This window comes from Rousettus aegyptiacus, unplaced genomic scaffold (assembly GCF_014176215.1).
Source record: "Rousettus aegyptiacus isolate mRouAeg1 unplaced genomic scaffold, mRouAeg1.p scaffold_m13_p_11, whole genome shotgun sequence".
Taxonomy (NCBI): Eukaryota; Metazoa; Chordata; class Mammalia; order Chiroptera; family Pteropodidae; genus Rousettus; species Rousettus aegyptiacus.
Genome location: NW_023416286.1, coordinates 33,890,418 through 33,913,341, shown reverse-complemented (window position 1 = coordinate 33,913,341; position 22,924 = coordinate 33,890,418).

Genomic DNA, 22,924 nt, shown 5'->3' with positions numbered 1-22,924 from the left:
GGACTATTTGTTTTTTTCCCGTCTTTTCCTATTTGTTCTTTCTGGTGGCACTTTATTTCCTAACTTGGTCTCAAGCACTACTCAGGATTAGCTTAGAAGAGAATTTCAAAACTACCTTGCAGAAGAGGGGACATCTTTTTAATACAGCAGCAAGAATGGAGCTCTATGAAAGTGAGTGCAGCATGAGCTAGGTAGTCTGGATAAGTCAGGAAACAACGGTAATAGCAATAGCAAGAAAGAGAAAGGTGGTGTGACATTGGGGTTCAGTTTAGTGACAGTCCACAGAAGATTAAGCACCGTATAGGAGTTTATGCGAGACTGCTGTGAATAAACACAGCAGCAGAAGTGGAAAGTGAAAGGAACTATAAATTAAGAATGATTGATAATAAATGAGTGAATGAATGATTTATATTTATGTACATATATTTATATATACACACACACATAAAATTTAACTCCTTACAATGACATTTATCAACATCTTGTATGATGAGAGATTGGTTGTTAAGAATAAGCTTATAGTTAGATATTTATGTTTTTAATAACATTCGGTTAAATTGTTTGATATACTCCATAGGTAAGTTTAAGTTAGTCTCAAGAAAATAACATTTTTGTTGCAAAGAAATAGCGATTCAGGGAGGTTCCCACCAGTTCCTTGACCACTGGATTGGTTGGTTATTGGGGAGGAAGAGCAAAACATACAAAACCCCTAGCATTTCAGGTCGATTTCCACTAGATGGCAATATTGAGTTCAAGATTCAATTGGCTGTATGTTTCCACGCAGGAACAAATTATAGAAGACATTTATGTTGTATTTCTTTCCCCTTCTACATTAATATTAAAAATGACATTTAGGCCACTTTTATTTATTTTGTAAGAAAAATAATCAAAATTTGTAACCTCTGAAAACGAAAACACTTAACTTCTTAAAGAGCTGGTATATCTGATATTTTTACTGTAATTCATGGAAAGTACTTTTTCATTATAAAACATAGTTTTTTTTGTCATTTTAACATGATTGTAAGTTTTGATCATAGCTATTTTCCTTTTCAAATGAAATAAAGATTTCATTATCAGACTACTGAAAGAGTAAGGGCTACATTTTTTCACATTTTTTTTTTTTATCAAGAAAACATCCCAAATGGCTGTTTTTGTGTGTAAAAATAAACTACCTTTGAGTACATAGCTTTAGTTCAATTGCTATGAGGCTTTATAAACAAAAACAAATTCTCAAAAATAACTTTCAATGACTGGATATGGAGTATGATATATACTGATTCTGTGACTGTATTGCCGAATAACAGTAAACTCAACAATTCAGTTTGTTTCTCAATTTCCTGTGGATTCACAGGTGGGAGAGATCCTAGCACCGAACTATCCATCGCCATCATTTCACAAACAGAGGTCCTGAGGACCAGACCACATTTTAAACTGCGCTTGAGAAAGAAAGGAGAAAAGGGCCCTCTCAACTCTTACTGGTCCACAGTAAGAGTCTTACTGATCCACAGGGCTTTACAAAGCCCTCGCTCACAGAGAGCGTCCAAAAGCAGGACCAAAATCAGCAAAGAACGGTGTCTTCAGTCAGTGTTTATGGGCAATCTCTATTACCTTTATACAACATTATGCAGTTAAAAAGTAGCCTGAAATGGTGCAGGCACTGGAAGGCTCATGTCCCTAGAATCAACCTGTATTGTGAAAAGCACAGACCCTGGAGTCAGGTAGAACTGAATCGTGAATTACAGCTCCTTCACTTAACTTTGGGCAAGCTGCTGCACCTCTCTGACTCTCAGTTTATCATTAAAAGGGGCTGGAAATACCTACGCCATTCATGGGCTGGTACTCACGCAGCCTAAATGAAATAGCGCGGTAGGCTCTCAACGAACGGTTATCCCCTTCCTTCATTAAGATGTCATTTTTAAAATGGAAACCCAGTGAAAAAGCCCAACTTAAGGAATGGGTAAGTCAGGTCTGGTGTCATGGATCTGTCCATTTGGGGCTAAGTTGTATTTTCACTTTTCTAATGGTTGATTCTGATGAATTTCTTAGTCCTAGGTTTGCAAAGCTCATTTGACTGGTTGCGCAGACCTAGGCAGTGACAAGCTGATAGGAACCACAGATTACAGAAATCAATGAGATGTAGAAAATCACAGACCACAGTCTTCATAGAGGTTGTGTCGCTCGCTGCTCTGGGGCTGAAGCTACCTGGACCGGACTGACCATAACACAACTGCACACAGTTACACGTTGTACTCCCTCCCGTTACACCCTATTACTCTTTTATTTATATCAACTAAGTTGTTTCTGATTGTAAACATAGATGGATGCTAGAATGGCTGTTAGCATTTATACTTGAAGAAAATACTTGAAGTTTTTTTCTTTTAATTTCTCTTATAATCCAGCAGATGTCAGTCATTCTCTTTAGTTGATCTGTAGTTAGTCTCTGTTGCCAAGGACCAGCTGAGGAGAAATCGCCTTTAGTTATTATGTCAAAGTGACATGTTTGTTGAACTGTAACAACAATAATCCTCCCCATTAGCCTATCAGGGACTTGAGGCATTTTATATTCAAGCAATGATGAATTTTTATTTTCTCATTTAATTAAAAAAAAAAATCTCCATCTCGGTTTCCAACATGTATAACTGGGAAATAAATGAGAAAATCAAGGAAGACATGTAAGGAATTTCGATTTATATTTGTGCTAAAATAATGTGTACTTGCACGAGAGAAAACACATCACATTTGATGTCAATGTAAGGTTAGGATTTCGCTCTAGTTTAGAATTAAAAATATGTCACGCTGGTTGCGGTGTATATTTGTCCGGATGCATGTGAAGCAATGTGCTTTTTAATCACTCCTGCAACAATAGCGAATAGTTTTTCCATCCAGCCACTGATGCTGGCATAGCGCTTGTTAGCCAAGGGCAGATTTCATAAAACCAGAGTAAAACCAGCTTAATTTATACGAGACAAGTTTTCTTTTGTTTCTAAAAGTGAGAGAGTGCCTCTTTAAAATAAAATATTCTGAATGCAAAAATTCACATATCCTTAGATGTTTCTCAAACTATCTTTGTGTTTTAAATCTACTTTCTCCTTTTAATGGGGATTAATAGTTTATTCGAAACACCGTGTTCATTAAAGGGAGCAATATTGCCAGTCTTTCTCACCAAATCCTGAATTATGAGAAAACAATATCTCTGCAAGCCTGTTTCTGACTCTTGTACTTCAGATTAGTTTGTTGGAAGAGTTGGACCGAGTGCTGCATTTTAATACAGATGTTTCTGCTCATACCTGATGGCTCTTCCTGATGGAGGGACACGGAGCTGGGCCCCCCGCTAGGGTATCAAAGCTTAGCCTGCTTCTGCCCCTTCCATAGATCCTTGTCATCAACATGCCATTTACAAGCAGGAGAACAAAAATAGCTTTCTCTTCATTTTACTGATTGAGAATCTTTTGGCTTCTGTTATAATTTATGAGGTTTTTGAATACCAAAACTTGGTTTTATGGTATGTATATTAAATAGTAGTTATTCATCAGGAAACAGTGACAAAAAGATGGCTAGCTAATAAAATTATGGAAAGAAGAAACAAAGTTTGACACCAAACAACTAATAGCTTATGAAAAATAGTACACTTTACTGGAGTAGGAAAATACGCTATTATTACAATTGGAAGATTTTCTATGCAAGAGTTCTATGACATAACAGTAATATCTAGAATAGATTTTTAAAAGATTTTTATATTAGACCTTTTCCTCTAGGACTCCAGTAATACCCTAAGTGTTACATTATTAATGCACACATCAGAATTTACAAGGCCAAAGAAGAGATCTCTACTCTTGTCCTCCCTTTATTCACATTTTACCCACTTCAGAAGTGACCGAGCATTCAGCTCCCTAAATAGCTAAGTACTCAGTTGCCTAACTTTTAGGCCATGTGGGAAAGTAAGCAGATGACCGCAAAGGAAGAGGCAAGAGAAAGATTGTGGAACCAGCGGTGATGGTCCAGGAACATGATGACAATCGCAGGATGAAGCAGAGGAGGGAGGCAGGTGCGCTCCGGAGAAGACGTGGTGTTAATGAGCTGCTGGCATTTGAGTAACACTGATTGATGAGCAGCTCTGACAATTGCTGTGAAGCATGATTTCCATAAAGAGTCACAACAGTTATCATGGAATCAATGCACAGTGAAGTAATCACACTGTTTTTTGCATGAGCTTGAATATTCAATGTCAGAGGTGGGTACAGTGGAGGTAAATAAACCTCTCCTTCCCATTTCCCCACATTCCTATTTTTAAAGAGCTGTCAGGTGTCAATCATTGTCCTATTTGTCTGAGACTTTAAGCCCCCATAGTTTATTATTTTTCAGCACTGGTTTTGAAATGCAATAATTTGGAGATTAATTGACTTATGAATTTATATTTCAAATGCTAGTGATGTGAAAGTTATGTTCAAATTAGTCCTCACCATGAAATATGGGTTTTTAGTATATTGTATATAAATTTGAAATTACATCTTATTGGAAATATAGCAGCAATCATTGTTTAAAGAAGTAAAATTAAAAATTTTTATAAATTAATGCACTTTCTCCAAATGTTTTGCTAATATAGTTTATAACTCTGGTGACTGTGAATGTAGGAAATTTGCTCAAAATAAGAATGACAATCAGAATGACAGACTCTTCCAGGTTCATTTTTTTAAACCACTCTGTCACTGTCAAGAACTGAGCTGCCAGGTGTTGGAGTAGTCCATTAAAACAAGAAGCCAAAAAAATAAACATAAAAAATAAAATAAATGAGAAGCCAAATGAAATAATAAGCAAGCCTGTAACTGCTTTCAGAGGTAGAGGGAGCACAAATAGAAAGCTCTAAGTTCCTCGGTGCTCCCTCTTTCCCGTGGAGGAGCCCTGGTAGGTAAGGTAAGGTCAGGTATATCGCCAGAGAAGTGAACCACAGTCTCCTGACTTGTATGGACCCAGGGTGGAAAGGGCCACCTGGAGAGGGAAGGTCTAGAGTTGAGAAAGTGCTGAATATTGAGTCAGAGTGGAAAAAGGTGTATTCAAGTTTCCCCCAGAGGAAGGCTTCAGTGGAAGGCTGTGGACAGAGGCGTCGGAATGGAGGTGCCTGGGCTAGCAGTGCAGACGTGCAGAGAGCAAGGTCGGCTGCTGTCTGAATTCCTTCCAGGACTTCTGTGCCCTGCTGTGCCAGGGTCTGGTGTGGACAGGTTGGCTTTTCCCTGCGAGGACAGCCGGGTAAAGTCTTTGTCATCACCTGTGACTGGGCCTGAAAGGGCACACGTAGGATTTGGGCCAGAAGCCGGGCTTCTAACCACCATTCTATTTCAGGCTGACCTCACTTCATTCTGAGGTTATTAGAATTGTTTTTATCCACGGTCTCTCCCTGCTTCAAGATTTTTTTTTCTAACATAATCCATCACACTCCAATTGCCAGATGGCTTGTTTTTAAATCACTGGTTTCACCTCACTCTCCCACAGCTTTGTAATCTAGTACATATTGTGATATGTATCAAGAATGAATCACTCAGGCTAGCACTTCAGACCTTGAATTGGCTTCCAGGTCTTAACGCAATTCCAGATGTTACTGCTCTTCAGAATGTCTCCTCTGTTTCTCCGAAACCCAAGGTGTTCTTTTATCTTTTGTACGTAATTGTTCCTTCTCGGCTCTAACCTTTCAGTCATGTTTAGGACATCTGTGCCTGTCAGCTCCACCAATCAACATGCTCCATTTCTTTTCAAACCCAGGTAAAGACATCTTCTCCACGTGGTTCTTCCTTTGTCCTCCCCACTCTGATTCTTTCTGTTGTTGCTGCTGCTCCATATATTTTCCAGTCCCTATTTGCATCGTTTTTCTCTACCACATGACTAAAATATAAACCCTTATTTGACAGTTTTGAATTTTTCTCCAGTTGTTTATCTTTCTGTTTTAGTGTTATGTTACATCCTCATTTAAATGGCAGGTATTGTATCCTCCCTCTTAGGTGTTACATTTGAGCGTCTCCTAAGTGGCAGGCACAGTCTTGGTATTTCTGTCGAATTTAAGTTTTGAAAAGATTTGCAAGTCATGTGATTTTTATCGTGGTTATAGGCATGATAAAACAGAATCTCAGAAAGTTTAAATAACTTTTTCATGTGTAAAAGACTGATAAATTGACAGTAGCAAGATCTTTCCTGCTCCAAAGTCCATGCTTTTTTCTTCTCCGGGGTGCTGCCTCTATACTGGGAACCCAGTAGTGGCATTAAATGAATGAGACGTAATGCTAATTTACGTTTATAAGTTCTCTGCCTTAAGAAAAAGTATATTCAGCATCATTAATAAAGTTATTAATTCTAAGGTTTTATCCTTTAAAAAAATGGATACATAATGGAGGTGTGAACATTAAAGACCATGAGACACAGAGGCACAGGCCTTGTGCTTGGAATTCCATCTGGAGGACTCATCTGAGCTGTCTTGTCTGAGCCGTGACCTTGGCCGCAGTACTCGTTAAGTTGTTGAACTCTCTGGGCCTTGGTTTCCTCAGTTGTCACATGGGATCGGATTAGCGATTTCTGAAGTCCATTCCAGGAGTAAGATTCTATACTATTCTGTGTTACTGCAGTCTGACTTTGCTTTGAAAAGGAGTCCACCACTCTCCCTCCTCAGTCTAACCTCTGCATATCTATATCCCATCATGGCGTCGTCCACTCGTTAGAGAGATTTGGATCTTATAGCTAGAATATTCCATCTTTCCTCCTCCCCTCTTTTTCCTATCATATGACTTAAAGTGCCACATCTTTGTCCCTGCATTTCTCTTAAAAGGTACTATTAAAGTATTGGTATCTGTATTTTAAAAGTTAGCTTAAGCATCATTACTTGTTTATTGATTGTTCTTAAAGTCATAGCTGGCATAATTGGTGGAGTCAAAAGAAAAAGTGATAGGAGACTTCTCATCCCTGCAAGTTCTGGACATACTTTTCAATGTATCAATGCTATCATTACCATTGTTATTCAAAATATATTAAAAACATTATCTTCATAGCAGACAAGAAGTCTCAAGGATATACATTTAGTAGAAGCAGAAATTAAAAAAAAAATCTATAGCTCTCTTTCCCTAGCCCTACAAGAAGGGGAAAAAAGTAGAAATTTACTAATTATTTAATTATGTGAGTAATATAATTCTGTAGTTGAACATGAGTCGTGTATGGATTTAAAAACATGTGTTAGTAGAAAGTCAAAGCAAAATTAGTGAATTTATCAGTATACTTCCACTATGTATTCAGTATACATTTGAAAACATTGATTTTTCTCATTACTGTTTTTTATTCGTGAGAAAAGGGAAATGATGCAGGAGGAGATGGTGAGAAAAGTTAAAGGGAACAATAGTCATGAGTCACAGTGTGAGTCTGAGTTTCAGCGATTCCCATGTTTAGCAAAAGTGCTTGTTAAAGGAGATGAGAGAGAAAAAAAAAACCAGCTGTTTTAAAAATATTAGACTAGTTCAGAAGAAAGTTCAAAATTTAAAAAGCAAAGTGAACGTCCACGTCATTACATACTGCTCCGTTTCCTTGAATTATGGGCGTGTGAACTTGATTTCTGTGTAGATTGGATTCATGGGTAGTTTCCTTTCCTACAAGGTCCCACAGTTCCTTTTCCTTTTTTAAAGAGCCAAAGTACCCCTCCAATTTATTATAAATCATAATGTCCGTCCTCATAACAAGACCAAACTGATATGGCATGTGCTTTGCTGAACAGAGGTGGGCTTTTGAGACCTCTCACTTTCTTTTGCAACTTGCCCATTTCTGATAAGAGAGGCTGCCACTGCCCTAAAACAATGTAGCCTCCGTTTACACTGGCAAGTGGCTTTTCCTCAGTGGTATGGCTCTCAACCGCGAACCTCTGCAATTGCAACCTGGTTAACAAGCATTTCTACTGATATAAAGTGAAAACATCCCTGTGCTACAAGATGAAAACAGGCTTCCTCCTTGGGAACTTGGACCTTGGCAGACAGATTTTTTTCCTGTGACTAAACTTCTCTTCAATTTGCATATGGACCTCATTAGGGAAAAGCGCAGCATGGGAGACCTTCATTTTCTAATGGTAGCCATGTGGCAAGCTAAAATATACAGCTTGAAAACATTGTCTTTCTCATATTAGTCATTTCATAGTGATTACAAAGACGTACAAGCGAGGCTGCCTATCTACTTGGATTATTTCTACCATCAGGAAGGATGCAGACCTCCCAAGCCATTTTCCCAGTACCATGTCACTACTCTCAGTCTTACTAAGCTCGTTAATTTGTTTAAGAAGAAGAGAGATATGACTCTGTCTTCCTTAGCTGTAGGCATATTATTGCTAGTAGACTTGCCCCTAATATTAGCAGGGCCCGGGGCAAAAGTAATAAGGTAAGCTTATAATATTTGCCTAATTATCTAGACATTATAAATAAAGCTAATGGCATGTTAATTCAAATATTCATATATGTTCCATTTTCCTATCTTAACAAGTTTACTTTTTATCATGACTTGGACATGCAGGTCTGAATTTAAACTTCTTGGACCACTCCAAGCCCTGAGATGGAACGTGATGGCAGGGATTGGAGCTGACTTCTGACTTGTGACTTGTTCTTTCCCCATTATCAGCATTGTCTCCCCACATGAGAGGCCTCCTATGCACAATTGTGGACATTTCAGCCCAGATGCATTTTTAAGCTTCATCTATACCTTCCCCCATTCAACGAGCAGATGCCCCTTGACCAACCCCAGGGGCTAGGAGTATGGACATCAATGGCACATTGATCCTGTGGGCAAGAGATCCAAACAAACCCCAAAGCAGGCTTGGGGCTATTACGACAGGGTTTTGGAAACGATGTGTCTGGAGCATCATCTCGAAGGGTTAGCATAGGCTCAGTTTTCCCCTTGGTCACATACACTCCTAGGATGTTATAATGCTACAGCTGGGGAAACACAAAGTTCAGGACAAATACTGGTTAGTGGAATCTTTGTTGAACAAATCTTGTTCAGGACAGTTGGTAAGATACAATGACAAACAAACAAGCAAAAGTTTAAATTTACTTTAATTTTTTTAAATTAAAATTGTTTACTTTAAATTTACTTAAATTTGCTTAAATTTACTTTGAATTTGAGAATCTAAATGAAATAGATAAGCAGCAATTCACATGATGTTATATAGGAGCAAAGTATTCTGTCCTGAATGACAGTCCCATTTCTATGACATATTCAACTTTCTAATCAGCACTATTTTTGAGACTCTAGAATAAAAGGAAGAGAATCTTTCCAGATATTCCATTTATATATTTAATAACCTTTTAGTCATTTGCTCAACACAATAATGGAACATCTGTATTGTGCAGACGCTATGCTAGACTGTGGAAAATCTAAGTACTCCTGCCGACACAGGGATAATAAAACATGGACCCCGTTCTCAGGAGGCTCAGAATTTAAGTAGGTAATTATGATGGCATGGGTCAGGGCTAATAAAGAAATGTTTAAGGTACTTTGGTATCTGAGGGATTTAACCAATTCCTGGAGGCAAGATAATGCAGTGGCTAAGTGGATAAGCTTTGGGTTTAGAGAGCCCTTTGTTTAATTCCCATCTCTACCACTTACTAGCTTGTTAAGTTAATTGATCATGAACCTTAATTTATCTGTGAAATGGACTGTGTGAAAAATCACACACATCCAGAGCCTACTATCACTAAGCACTTAGTATGTATCACAAAAATGTTATGAGTTTGGTACTATTATTAGATTCATTATACTGAGGATGAAGCTGAAGCATGGAGAGGTGATTTACGGCACCCAAAGTTACACATCTAGTAAACAAAGGAGCCACGATGGCCACTCAAGTAGTTTGACTCCAGTCTCTAACTGTAATGCCAGCCCTATTCCTTCTAAGGAAAACATTTTCTGACACATAGTAAGAGCTCAGTCCATCATATTGTGATTATTGTTATTGACTATGTTTAAACAAAGGGGAGGCAGGAAAGGTTTCACATCAGAAGTGAAGGGTAAATTGAACTTGAAGAAGGCTTGGGTAGACTAAGCAATCACAGACAGAGGAAACTAAATGCAAAAGGTCAGAAAAAGGAACAGGGACTACTTAAAAGATCCTGGGACCAGGGTGAATGTTCGGGGACAGTGGGAAAAGGAGCCTGGACTGTGAGGGCCATACATACCAAACTCGGGAGGATGGTCTCTATTGTGTGAGAGATGGAGGAGGGGAATAATGTTATCAAGTGACTTCCTGACTAATATGATAATTTGTCATTAATAATAAAGGATGATCTTAATGATCCACAGCTCATGTATTGGGACCCATTTAATTATAAAAGTTGAGTGTAGTGGTTGCAGTTCAGACACCAACCTTCCACTAGCAGAAAAGCAAAAAGGCTCTAGCTGACGTGAAGGCTGCACCTCCTTCGACCCAGTGGCTATAAAGGAAGTGTGCCATGTTTTCTCTGCCTAAGTAACTTCCTCCTGAATGTACTGCTTCTTTTTATTGGAGATCCCCAATCCAGATGGTATTCTGAGGATGAACGTCCATGTTTATGTCGGTTTGAATTTATATATTTTCCCATATGAAAATAAATTCCATATAATTCTTACAGTGGAATTGCTCTAAGTGCACAAGAATGCAACTTTTGATGTAATATCTTCCAGAAATATTTTTGAGGGGACCATAAATGCAAATTAGTGTGCTATGTGTTGCGGAGGGAAAAAAGATATGATATGAAAAGCTGTCAGTTAACTATTTCACATAATTACATAATTTTTGTAATTCATATTGGTCCTGTGTATTGTATTTTCTCCTTAGCTCAGACATTTTCTTATCATTATAATCATAAAAAATAATTTCCCAGTCTTTCCAAGTATCTATTACTTCACCCATCTCCCATGTCAAATGTAAAGCTATGTTGTTTATTTAACAGTTATGAGTGGATTCAGTGGATTAGTAGAATGGTGTAAGGCTTGTTCAATGAGTTCCCTGAGGGTATGTATCACAACATGAACATTTTGGCAGAGTGAGTGTAGTGCTACTGTTTTTAAAGAGCATATTTTGATTTTTAGAATACTGCATTTCAGAAATCTTGGTATAATGTACAATGATTTTAAAAAATTTTTGCATGTTAGATTTCTCAATGAAATGAATTTAATTAAAAGTCTAAATTTATGTGTTTCAGTTATTAAATATATGTAACTCTAAAATATATGTACGTGGTGCACTTAAATGTGTGATTATGGTAGTATTGGGGAGGAAAGTTGGTCTACCAATTTTGACTGAATTGTCCTGTTAAATAATAGGATTGGACTTCTTTGTAAAGCCTATTGTTTTTTCACTGAATTAATTTTATTGACTCATTATCGTAGTGCTGTGAATAAACAGTTGCAGTATATTTTTGTACTTCACATTTAGAGTGGAGACAAGGAAAGCCCTGTTACAGCCATCCTAACATCTCTGTGCTAGTACACCTTTATAACTTTCCTTCTTCCAGGGAGTCCTCTGAGTATCTTTATTCTTGTCTGTGATATAGCCATGACCCAATCCAGTCATTACATGAGGTAATTTCTTAGTAATCCTCTTAGTAATCACATCCCCTTACTTGTCCAACAAGACCAGTTTTGTAGGGTCTTGTTTACAGGTACAGTTTACTAAGTCGTATGGGTATGTGACTTGATATAAATAAGACCTAAGAAAGACTTAACCAGTGTAGATCATAGAAATATCCAGTGGCTGTCCAATTAAAAGAATCATACTGATGACTTCTTTCCGATTTTTGGTGATAATGTGATATACTACTACTACTATTACTAGTATTTATTAAGACCTTATTATGTTCCAAGTACCATGAGAAAATAAGGTCTAGAAAGATTAAATGTCAATATTTAAAGGCACACAGCCAGGGAATGGCAGAACCCACATTTGATCCTACGGCTGTTTCACTGAGCAATCACTCCTAATGATAAAGCTTAAATCCCATGTTTGTGATCTGATATATTCTTCCTTGTGTCTCCTGTCATTCGTTTTAGCTAACATTTATAAAGCATTTATAAAAGCGCTTTCTATATGCCAGGTAGGATCCTAACACTTTACAACATATTAACGCAAATCCTCACAACCATTTATAATCCAGATACAATTTTACATGTGAGGAAATGGAGTCACAGAGAGGATAATTAACTGGACTAATGTCTACACACTGTACCACCTCTGTTGCTTATAGGCCCCTGTGAAGGGAAATAGATCAGTCATGACTCTAGAGATCTAATTTCACATTGTTTCTGCAGAGCGAAAATAAGCTATATCTTCACCTTGGATGCTGTAACATCATATAAAACCCAAAGATCAAATGCAGATTACCTCAGGCATACATAAAAGGAAATGCATGGTTTACAGGGAGTTACGCTTAAATTTTGATTATCTAATTGGAGAAGAAAAAGTAACACTTTGACCAAAACCATGCTGAAAACTGTTGTTGCTAAAGCTTTAATGGTTAGATTATATTTTGTTTTAAGCTCTTTATGAAATTCAGCAGTCTTGAGGTTTTGTAACTCTCAAATTGGCTTTAATTAATGTATCAAATCCTTTTAACAGAATTTGTTTTAGAGTTTTTGTGCACCTATCAAAAACAGAGCCACAGTATTTTTCTGTAATCTTTAAATTAGCTTTGCTCGTATGACTTAATACTCTGTGAATAATTTCATTTACAGTACTCCCACCCCAAAGAGGCTACTTTAGTCTTTTAACTTCCAGTATGATCTGTCTCCTCTGGAATATGTTATATTCATACACATTTTCTCCCACTGGCAAAATAAAAAATAAAAAAATAAAAAACAAAAAACGAAAGCAACAACAACAATAAAATAAACAAAATAAAACACAGTGATGCTATAAATTTATATGAATAATATAAGCTATAACCAAGATTAAGATTTGATTGCCACGCTTCATCTAAGTACATATCCAATAAACATTGATAAAAGCTGACACTTTTGCTTTAAAATGGAGTCAACTCAGAGGTATTTTGATTTTAATATCTGGGATTAATTTGCCCAACTAGGGGGTAAGTTTCTTTTTATGCCTTAAAAATTTATCTAATTTTAGTTCTGTAATTACTCTGATCAACTTCATCTTCATATAAAAGAGTGGAAAATGCGAGACTATATTTATAATCAAATATATTACACTACCCTTTAAAAATTCTCAAAAATTAAATAGAAAGGTGCGTAAAAAGACAACATACAATTTATTACAGCTTTTTCTTCTGACATCTTAGACTCACTCATCAAATTTTAGTTAGAACTAAGCTTGTAAAAGATTCTGTACTTACGATCGCATGATACTTTTCATAACTTGGGTAAACTTCAAAGATAAGTGGTGTTTGTCAAATGAAGAAGAAAGATATTTCATTCACATAACTAATATGATGAACCATTTTCTGATCATATCAAAAGAGTATGGCTCATTCAAGAGTTATTTGTGTGTATACTTGAAATAATAGGCGTGGTTTCTAGACTGAATAAAGAATGTTGTGAAGACTGGATCTCTTCAGAGAACAGGACAGCATTAAAGAGCTTAAGATCATGGGAGGTTCAAGAGCAACTTTTGTGGGACCAGGGGGTGTGCAAGAACTGAATTTACTGACTAATTCTTACAGGTTCTGTGTGTGTGTGTGTGTGTGTGTGTGTGTGTGTGTGTGTGTGTGTTAGAGTATTTTTTGTTTTCTATATATGAGATTACATCATCTGCAAACAGACGCTTTTACTTCTTTCTCTCCATTTTGAATGCCTTTTATTTCTTTTTCTTGCCCAATTGTTCTGGCTAGGATTTCCAAGACTATCTTGAATAGAAGTAGTAAGAATGGGCATCCTTGTCTTGTTACTGACCTTAGAGGAAAAGCTTTTAGCTTTTCATTGTTGAGTATGTTAGCTGGGGGTTTGTTATATATATTGAGGTGTATTTCTTCTATACCTAAATTGTTGAGAGTGTTTTTTTAATCGTGAAAGGATGCTGATTTTTTTCAAGTATTTTTTTTTTGCATTAATTGAAGTCATCATATGTTTTTATACTTCATTGTGTTAATGTGGTATATTGTATGTATTGATTTGCATTTCTTGAACCATACTTGCATCCCAGGGATAAGTACCACTTGATCATGGTGTATAATCTGTTTAATGTGCTGTTGAATTCAGTTTGCTAGTATTTTTTTTGAAGATTTTTGCATAAATGTTCACCAAGAATATTGGCCTATAATTTTCTTTTCTTAATGTTCTTGTGTGTAGCTTTGATATCAGGGTAATTCTGGCTTTGTAAAATGAGTTTGGTAGTATTCCCTCCTCTTTAATTTTTGGAAGATTAGTTCTTCTTTAAATGTTTTTGTGAAATTCACCTATGAAGCTAATAGGTCCTGGGCTTTTTTTTTTACGGGGAGGTTTTTGATTACTGATTCCATCTCTTTAGTCATTATTGGTCTGTTCAGATATTCTATTTCTTCATGATCCAGTCTTAGTAGGTTGTATGTTTCTAGGAATTCATCCATTTTTTTCTAACTTATCCAGTTGGTTGGCATGTAATTGTCAGTAGTAGTGTCTTATGATCCTTTATATTTTTATGATTGATATCAGTTGTAATGTCTCCTCTTTCATTTATAATTTTATTGATTTGGGTCTCTCATCTTTTTCTTGGTAGCCTAGCTAAACATTTGTCAATTTTGTTTATCTTTTTATGAAACCAACTTTAGTTTCATTGATTTTTCTATTGTTTTCTGTCTCTTACTAATTTTTGCTCTAATCTTTGTTAATTTCTTCCTTCTGTTAACTTTGGGTTTAGTTTCCTTTTCTTTTTCTAGCTTCTTGTGGTGGCAGTGAACCAATATCTAAATGAAGTTTATGTATTATTTTAGTTTATTTTTTAATTTGTTTGATCTACAATGTTTCCCCTACACTTTAAAATTCTTTTATAACGTTCGTTTTGAGGAATATCAGGATTTTTTTTCGGTAAAATATCCTAAATTTGGAGTATGTATAATTGGCTCTTCTAATCCTAGCATTTTCTGTTAATTGAAAATTAGGTTTAAAAGCTTATTTATATTCAGGTTAAACATTTTTGACATATAGTGAATCATAATAGAAACATAATATCAGAATGTCCCACAATGCAACAAGTAGCCCTTTTGTTAGTTTGACCATTATATTTCTCCAATATAAAGGTCATTTCCCCCTTTACAGTTAGTAAGTAATCTTTGGGTAACACTTAGCAAATATTCTGTTCCCCCAAATCATTTAAAACTAGTGGTTTTAACATGCTTCGCTTGAATAAATTATTGATTATTTTTACTAAATTTTTTATTCTTTGCAGTCTGAATGACATTATAAAGTTGAGAGAACAACTGAATAAAATAAAAATTTAAGGGGTGTTTTATTTCTTTCCATTGTCCATTAACATTCCATCTCAAGTAGAGCCTACCCCTATCTTCTTTGTTTTTCCCTTAGCATTTAATAGTATAAGCCCTCAGCTGTCTTGAGGATTTCACCTTCTTGATTTGTCCAAGTCAGAAACTTACATTTGTCCTTAGTTATGGGCTTAATCCTCCTGCTGTTGTTCACATCTATTATGATATTAATTTCCTGAGAATAGCCTGTGGAACTCATATATTTTTTCATTTACTTGTCACTTTTCTACTTCATTGGAATAATTAATTATATCTAGATAATTACATTTTTAGAGCTCGCTTTAATCCATCTTTCTTAAGAAAGATCCAGAACAAAAAAAATCAAATCCTTTCTTTTGTATTTGAGGTCTGCAGCAAGAATTAAACAAAGGATGCTTTCTTCACTCCTCTGAAATAACTATTTTTTTCTTGTGATTATTTTTCCATTGCAGTGGATTTCTTTCTGTTGGTTGGAACTAAGTCTGATGTGACAATCTTCCTCTATGCTTCTTCTGACTTCAGATCAATGAAAATATCAGCAAGGTCAGAACTTGACAGGTGTTCCACTGTGAGCTAATGAGTCAATGTCAGCTTTCTGAATGGATGAAGTTTCCCGTCACTGCTACATATTTATTCTGTGTCAGCTTTATTGTCTGCTTCTCCCTTCTTTTTGCTTTACCCAAAAGCACTCTAATATTTTCTCTTTTCCCATAAGTCGATCACTTTCTAATGAGTATATAATTATTGACATCATTTATTTTCTCACTCAATGCAACATATCTTTTTATCAAAAAGAATACTTATTCTTAAAACCAGGAGATACTTTTTTTTTTACCCCTAATCCTTAATGCATAAAGTATAATTTGTGCTCAGAAGTTATTTTCCATTTTTTATCCACGTTTCACCCTGGCTCTGTTTCAAGTTTTGGAAATGAGTGCCTAAAGAACTGAAGGAATATTCAACCCTATTTTATTTTCTAAAGAGAACAAGAGTAGCAACATATCAGGAAGTAGAAGAGACTGTTAACCCTTTTCTGACATTATTGTGTCCTTAATGACCATGATGCGTGCCATGGTTCTTCCTTGAAAATGACCACCGAATGAGTCAGAGTGGATAATCTTTGGACCACTTTAGAAGTGCAAAATTGTCTTATAGCTAGGAGACAGTGCATTTTTCATTTTTCTGATTTTTACCATAGATTTACTCCCACTATCATGGCTTCTAGTCAGTGTCCACAGGATTCTATGTGTCTGAATATGCCACTGGTGTGACAGAAGGGGAAATCTGCAGAGTTATGCCTGCTCCCCATAACAACATTCCCTGCAGATCCTCACACAATGAGTAGGACAGCCAAAGGATCCTACAGATTTCTCTTGTCATCTCCACTCTGCCAGCCTCAGCACTACCCTATGCATAACTGAAGAGAAATGGACTCTCATTACCTCGATCTCCAACAATCTACTACTCCACTTTTCCTCGATTGCCCACTTTTATGGTCATACTCTAGAATTTACTACCAATATCTCTGTTACTTTCCATAATCTTAACGTGAAATGTCTTATTCTCTGAAAACTACATCTTATCTTTCCCATTTCTTTTTCTGCCTTTTAACATCAACAGCTCATTGACCTCGCAGAGAACTCTGGTTCGCCGACCCTACCATCTCCACAGAGCTCTCTCTCCCAGGAGAGCCCCAGTCTTTCTGGTGCCTAGGAAACTGACAGAGGCTGGAGAAAAGAACAGTCATGACAACTTAAAAAAATTAATGACTACTAATCTCAAGTGGACTCAGTGTTTGTCAGGAACTATGTTCTATTTCCCTAATTCTTTTGTTTTCCCATTATGTTAGGCCATTATTCCACAACTTTTCCCCAAACTCCCAAACTTCTTTTTCAATTATTCTCAACTGATGATCTTGCTACATATTTCCTTGAGGAAACAGACCATTAGAGGAGATTTTCCATGTGTTCTCCCACATCTACTAGCCTACCTCTAACTATACTATATTATCTTTCTTTTTATTGCCTAGTCATAGTTTGTCCTCTTGACTAAGGCAACACTTTTTCTTATGCACTGTCCTCCATCTCCTATTATCTGCTGTAGGATTACTCTCTTGATCACATTCTCCTCCTTGCTCCTGCATTAACAATTTTTCCTGTAAGATCATATTATCAAGAACCCATTTTGAAGGAAGATATCACAATCCTATCCACATATTACTCTAATTCTCTGCTCTCTTTCCAACAAATCTCCTCAAAAGTGTTAACTATACGTATGGTCTCTACTTCTACTCCTGAGCTGACTCTAGTCAGGTTCTGCTTTCCTTACTGGATTGAAGCAGCTCATATTAAAGTTATCGGAGACTTTTGCATTACCAACCCGATGGTCAATTTTTTAGTTCTCATTGTACTCAAACTTTAAGCAGTATTCAATATAGATGATGTCATTCTTAAAATATTTTCTTCATCTGGCTCCCAGAACACTGTTTTTTCTCACTCCTCCTCCTGCCTCCTTGACTGCTTTGTTTGTCTGTTTTGCTCTTCTCACCATCTCTATATTTGTGGACTCCACAGGAATTAACTCATCTTTTTTTAGCTACCCTTCCCTACTTTCTAGGTGAACTCACTTTTCAGGAGCCTCTGCTCAAGTCAAATCTCACATAACCAACTGCTTAATTGACATCTCTCCATCCGGATAAGAAATAGGCTTCCCAAATTTAACGTGTCCAAAATTGAAGTCTTGATTTGCTCTCTCCCCACTCCATCGATCCAATACACTCACACCTTCCCATAGTTTTGAAAGGCATATTCAATATCTTCTAGTTTTTCAGGCCACAATTCTGTTATTCTTGACTCCCATCATTCCCACAGCCAGACCATCATCAGTAAATTCTGCCAACTCTTCCTTTGCCATTTGACTAGAACAATCTCGCCACTACATATAACCTCTACTACTATGACTCTTTCTTAATTCACTGTAAATTCTCACTTGGACCTTTGTAATTGTTTCTTGTTATCTCTGTATCTGATCTTGCCCCTTTATAGTATATACTTCACACATGACCAGAAAGATCTCTTTGAAACATAAGTCAGATTATGATACTACTATGCAAAGAGAACTTCAAGGGTCTCCATCACAGGCAGAGTGAACTTGTACTCATTTCCTGTCATTTGCCTCTATGTTGTTTACTCTAGACTTGTGGGCCCCTTACCTGTGCCTTAAACCTGCTGAGCATCCCATGCCCCAGGACCTGTATACATGTTGTTCTCTCTGCCTGGCCTCTCTGTCCAGCACTCTTTCCATTTCTTCTTTTCTTCTTATCTTACATTGTTTTCCCCCATCCCTTATTAGCACCTAGAAAATCACACATTCATTTGTTTATTTGTGTATCTATCTCCCCAACATAACATAAGTTCCCAGAAGAAGAAGTTGTGTTTTGTTCATTGTTGAATCCCTATGGCCTAAAATGATACTTAGCACACAATAGTCCTTCAAAATACTTTCTGAATTAATGTACGTAATTTTAAAAATTAAATTATCCACACATTAGCTCAGAAAATTAAGATATTACCAACTTATTTCATTTTAATTTATTATAAATTCTCACCCCAAATAATTATAAACACTTTCTTTATAAATTTATTTTAATCTTAGAACCTGGTGGCTAAACTAAGGCCCATAGAATATTTGTAACTTTTTGAAGGTCAAGGAATTGGTCAAGGATGGAGAAAAGGCCTTAAAAAAAGATTTTAATCAACCCAGTACAAAATTCTTAGAAATTTGGTATTTGTGTTTAATGATGATACTATCTTTACATAAAGACTATAGCCCATTATGTTCACAGGCAAATTGAAAACAGGCATTGCATTTATGAAGATAAAAAATTAAATGGATGCTTATTACTTTGAAATGTGTCAGCTACCAGTGTCTTAACTTTACAATATATATAGAAGAGACACAGATGTTCTATTACCTACTCCAGTTTATTCTCTCCCCTCCCCTATTTTTTATTTAGATATCATTAGCTGCTTCTCGGAATTATAGCCTGTTGTCTTAGGAAAGACAAGGCAAGTGCAGTATTTTCAACTAAAAGCATTTCAGTTAGTTTCCCAAGGTGATTAAAATATTGAAAACATCAGTGTGAAATAATTTAAAAAGTTATTTTTATGTATAATTTTCTCAAAGTATTAGAAAGGTGATGAGAACCTTTTATGTTCTAATAATCTGAGTTTAAGATGAGAGTTGTTATTGCTAGATATGTGACCTTAGGAATATTTCTTAAATCCCTCAATTTTCTTATCTAAAAGGTTGGTACAATTATACCATCTCACAGGAAATTTTGAGGATAAAATAGGATAAGCACTTTGCAATCTATAAAACACCATTACATATCTTATCAGTAACAGTTAAAATATCAATATGAAGTGATGATCTCACTAAAATCCTTAGATGTGAAAACTGAAAGGGACTTCTCAACTCTCATTTTATAGATGAGGAAGCTGAGACTCAGTGAGGTAATCTCACTCAGCAGCAGAAGGAAGAGCTCAAACTCAGAGGCGGGGTTTGGTTTACTTAGTGTCCTTTGCACTGTCTTAGGGCTGCCACTTCCTTCTGTATAGTCTTAGCTAAGAATAATTATCACATTTTTTTAATTAGAAAAAATCTAAAGAATGATATTTTATCATATATAAAAATTGTTTGAAATTCAAATTTTGGTGTTCATAAGCAAAATTTATTAAAACGCAGCTATGTTCATTGGTTCTGTATTGTCTGTGGCAGCTTTGGGGTGACAGTGGCAGAGCTGACCGACTGTAAGAGAGACCATATGGTCCACAGAACTGAAATAGTTACTACATGTTTTTAAATAGAAGTTTGCTAACTTCCGTAGTATAGCACTTAACTTTTGCATTGATATCTGTTCACTACTCCCCATCACTACCCTATTAATCAATAAGTTTAAATTAAGAGGATGACACAAACTCTTTAAGTCTTGCACCAACCTTTTGAAATAAATGGTAATAATTAAATCTATTTCAGACCAAATCCTCAGTAGATTAAATCGTTTGTCAGAGTGAAAACGAAAACCATATAGTATTAGCCTAAAGTTTCATTTATACTATTTCTTTTATTTTTTTTCTTGCCTTTTCACTTCCTTGTTTTTTGTCTGTGGATCTGTACACACACACACACACACACACACACGAAGTATAGTCTCAATTTTGGCTACAATATATCTAGCCCAGTCTGTGCAAAAAACGAAACAAAACATAACTGGAACAAACATCCAAAAACAAATATTCTTTAACTTCAAAGGTAGTTTGAAAGGGAGAGACGTCAGATTTTGAGCTGATATTGCCAGAAAATATTTGTTTCTGCTATGATTTTTAGAAATGAATCAATCTAATGTTTCACAAATTAAATGTGATACTCTAAAATTACTTGAAAATATTCTTTCCTCTTTATAGTTGCAATACAAAGGAATTTTTTCATGGGACCATATTAAGTGCTAATGCAATTGATTTAGTGCACTGCACACTGAAATTACTAATATTGTAAGGATGGTAATGACATATTTATTTATATTTTTTGGAAGACAGTGTTTGTCACAAATAAATTATTTTTAACTTTTTATCTATGCCTAGGTTATAATATTAGAGTGATCCAGACAAAGTTTTGTCTATGAAAATCTGCATTCCTAAATTTCTTAAACGGTGGACTGAAATGAGGCAGCACATAGCACTAACAAACACTGTTTGCTCTCTGATGTCCTATTATTGGAATTGCATGTAGCTGGTACTTTTAGAGAACTTATAAATAATTAATCTTTGAAGCCTGATAGTTTTAAGATTTAGAAATTAGAAATTGCAAGGCATTGCCCTAAAGGAGCCAGCTCTAATACCGGCGAGTCTGCCACGTCAAGTTAGTGCTTGAAAAGGCCTCATCAGACAACATTCATAAAGCTACACAAAGGCCTTCGACTCTTGAAATCCCAAATCAGCTCTTGAGATCCAAAAATGGATGTTTGCTATTTGTGCAAGTGTTAAGTGCAATCAAAGAATCTGTTTGTCTGACTGAATTTCCCATTAATGGTAAGATACATCAGCTATTCTCAGTTAACAAAGGCCTCATTGTGACCATAATACCCAAAGTTGGCAAAAAGAAAAAAATTAAATTTACCTAAAACCTTTTTAGCAGTGCTCCAGGTCATAGTTTGTTTGCTTGTTTGTTTTTCATAAAATGACTCTTACATTATTTTATATTATTTACTTTATTTTATTTATATTATATGATTTACTATTATTTGTTTTGTATCTAACATTAGACAACCAATTAGTATTGATTGATATTTTCCAAACCCTAAGTCTCTCTTTTTTAGTATTGTTTATCAGACGGATATACCGTAGTATCTAAGAATAAATAAATACATGTCTAGCTAAACTTTGCCTTATTTTGGAACTATTTCTATTGGTTCAGCAATTAAAAGAGTTTGGTAAAAAGTGACTTGTAACACAAAACTGTTTTACTTTGTTTTTATTAAAAGAAAACAGATTAAATCAAATACATTGAAGGTTTATATACTAGATGACAAATAATTTACTTGATTAAGTATTTGAATAGAAATAGATTTGGAATGAAATAACACCAGATCTTTTTCAGCATAGGTAGATGTTTATAAGAATTTTCTAGCAATTAAAAAGCACTGTGATTATTGGCAACCTTGAAGAGTATGCAGTTTAAGGTATCTTGGTATGAAGTCTATAAACGTACTATAAAGGATTGGCCTTACATGGGCTTGCAATTTTTTGCTAGAAATAATTTTTTAACTTGCAAAAATGATTCCCCCCCCAAAAAAAAAAAAATGAAAAATAAGGATTTAAAATTTAGCCGTTCAGCTGTTTTCAATGTCAAAAACTGGTTCTTCAAGATTTGAAGCCCTGCTGGTGTTTTTCACCTACTGGTGAAGGTTACGCTGTTCAGCTATGGCTTTAGATTTCCTCCAGAAGAAATTTTCTTTGGGACCACATCAATAATCATTAGCCATTTTCCCATTAGCTTGAAAAACTAAGAGGGTTAAAATAATCTCTGTGGATAAATGACAGGCAAATTGACAACCATATTTGATGAATACCTCTGCTGGTAGCCACTGCTTGCAGGCATTTCAGAAGGTCTTTGCAAGAGATGCTGTGCTTTTTTTTCTGTAGAGAACGATTTCAGGGGAAGGCAGCGAGTGTCAGCATTTGATCTGTCAGTAACACCAGCGGCATGAACAGGACAGGTGTCCAATTACCACAGTTGATAAGTATTTGTTGATTTAAGTAGCCTAAGAGTTTACCGAAATTTCTTTTTAATAGATAATTAATATTCGAAGCAAACTCTGTGTTTTAAGTTTTCATATCTTCCTGAAATAATCCTTTGAGCTTTGGGCATTGAATTAAATATTTAAGTACTGATAAAAATGGGCTTCTTCTTCTGGAGCATGTCAACTT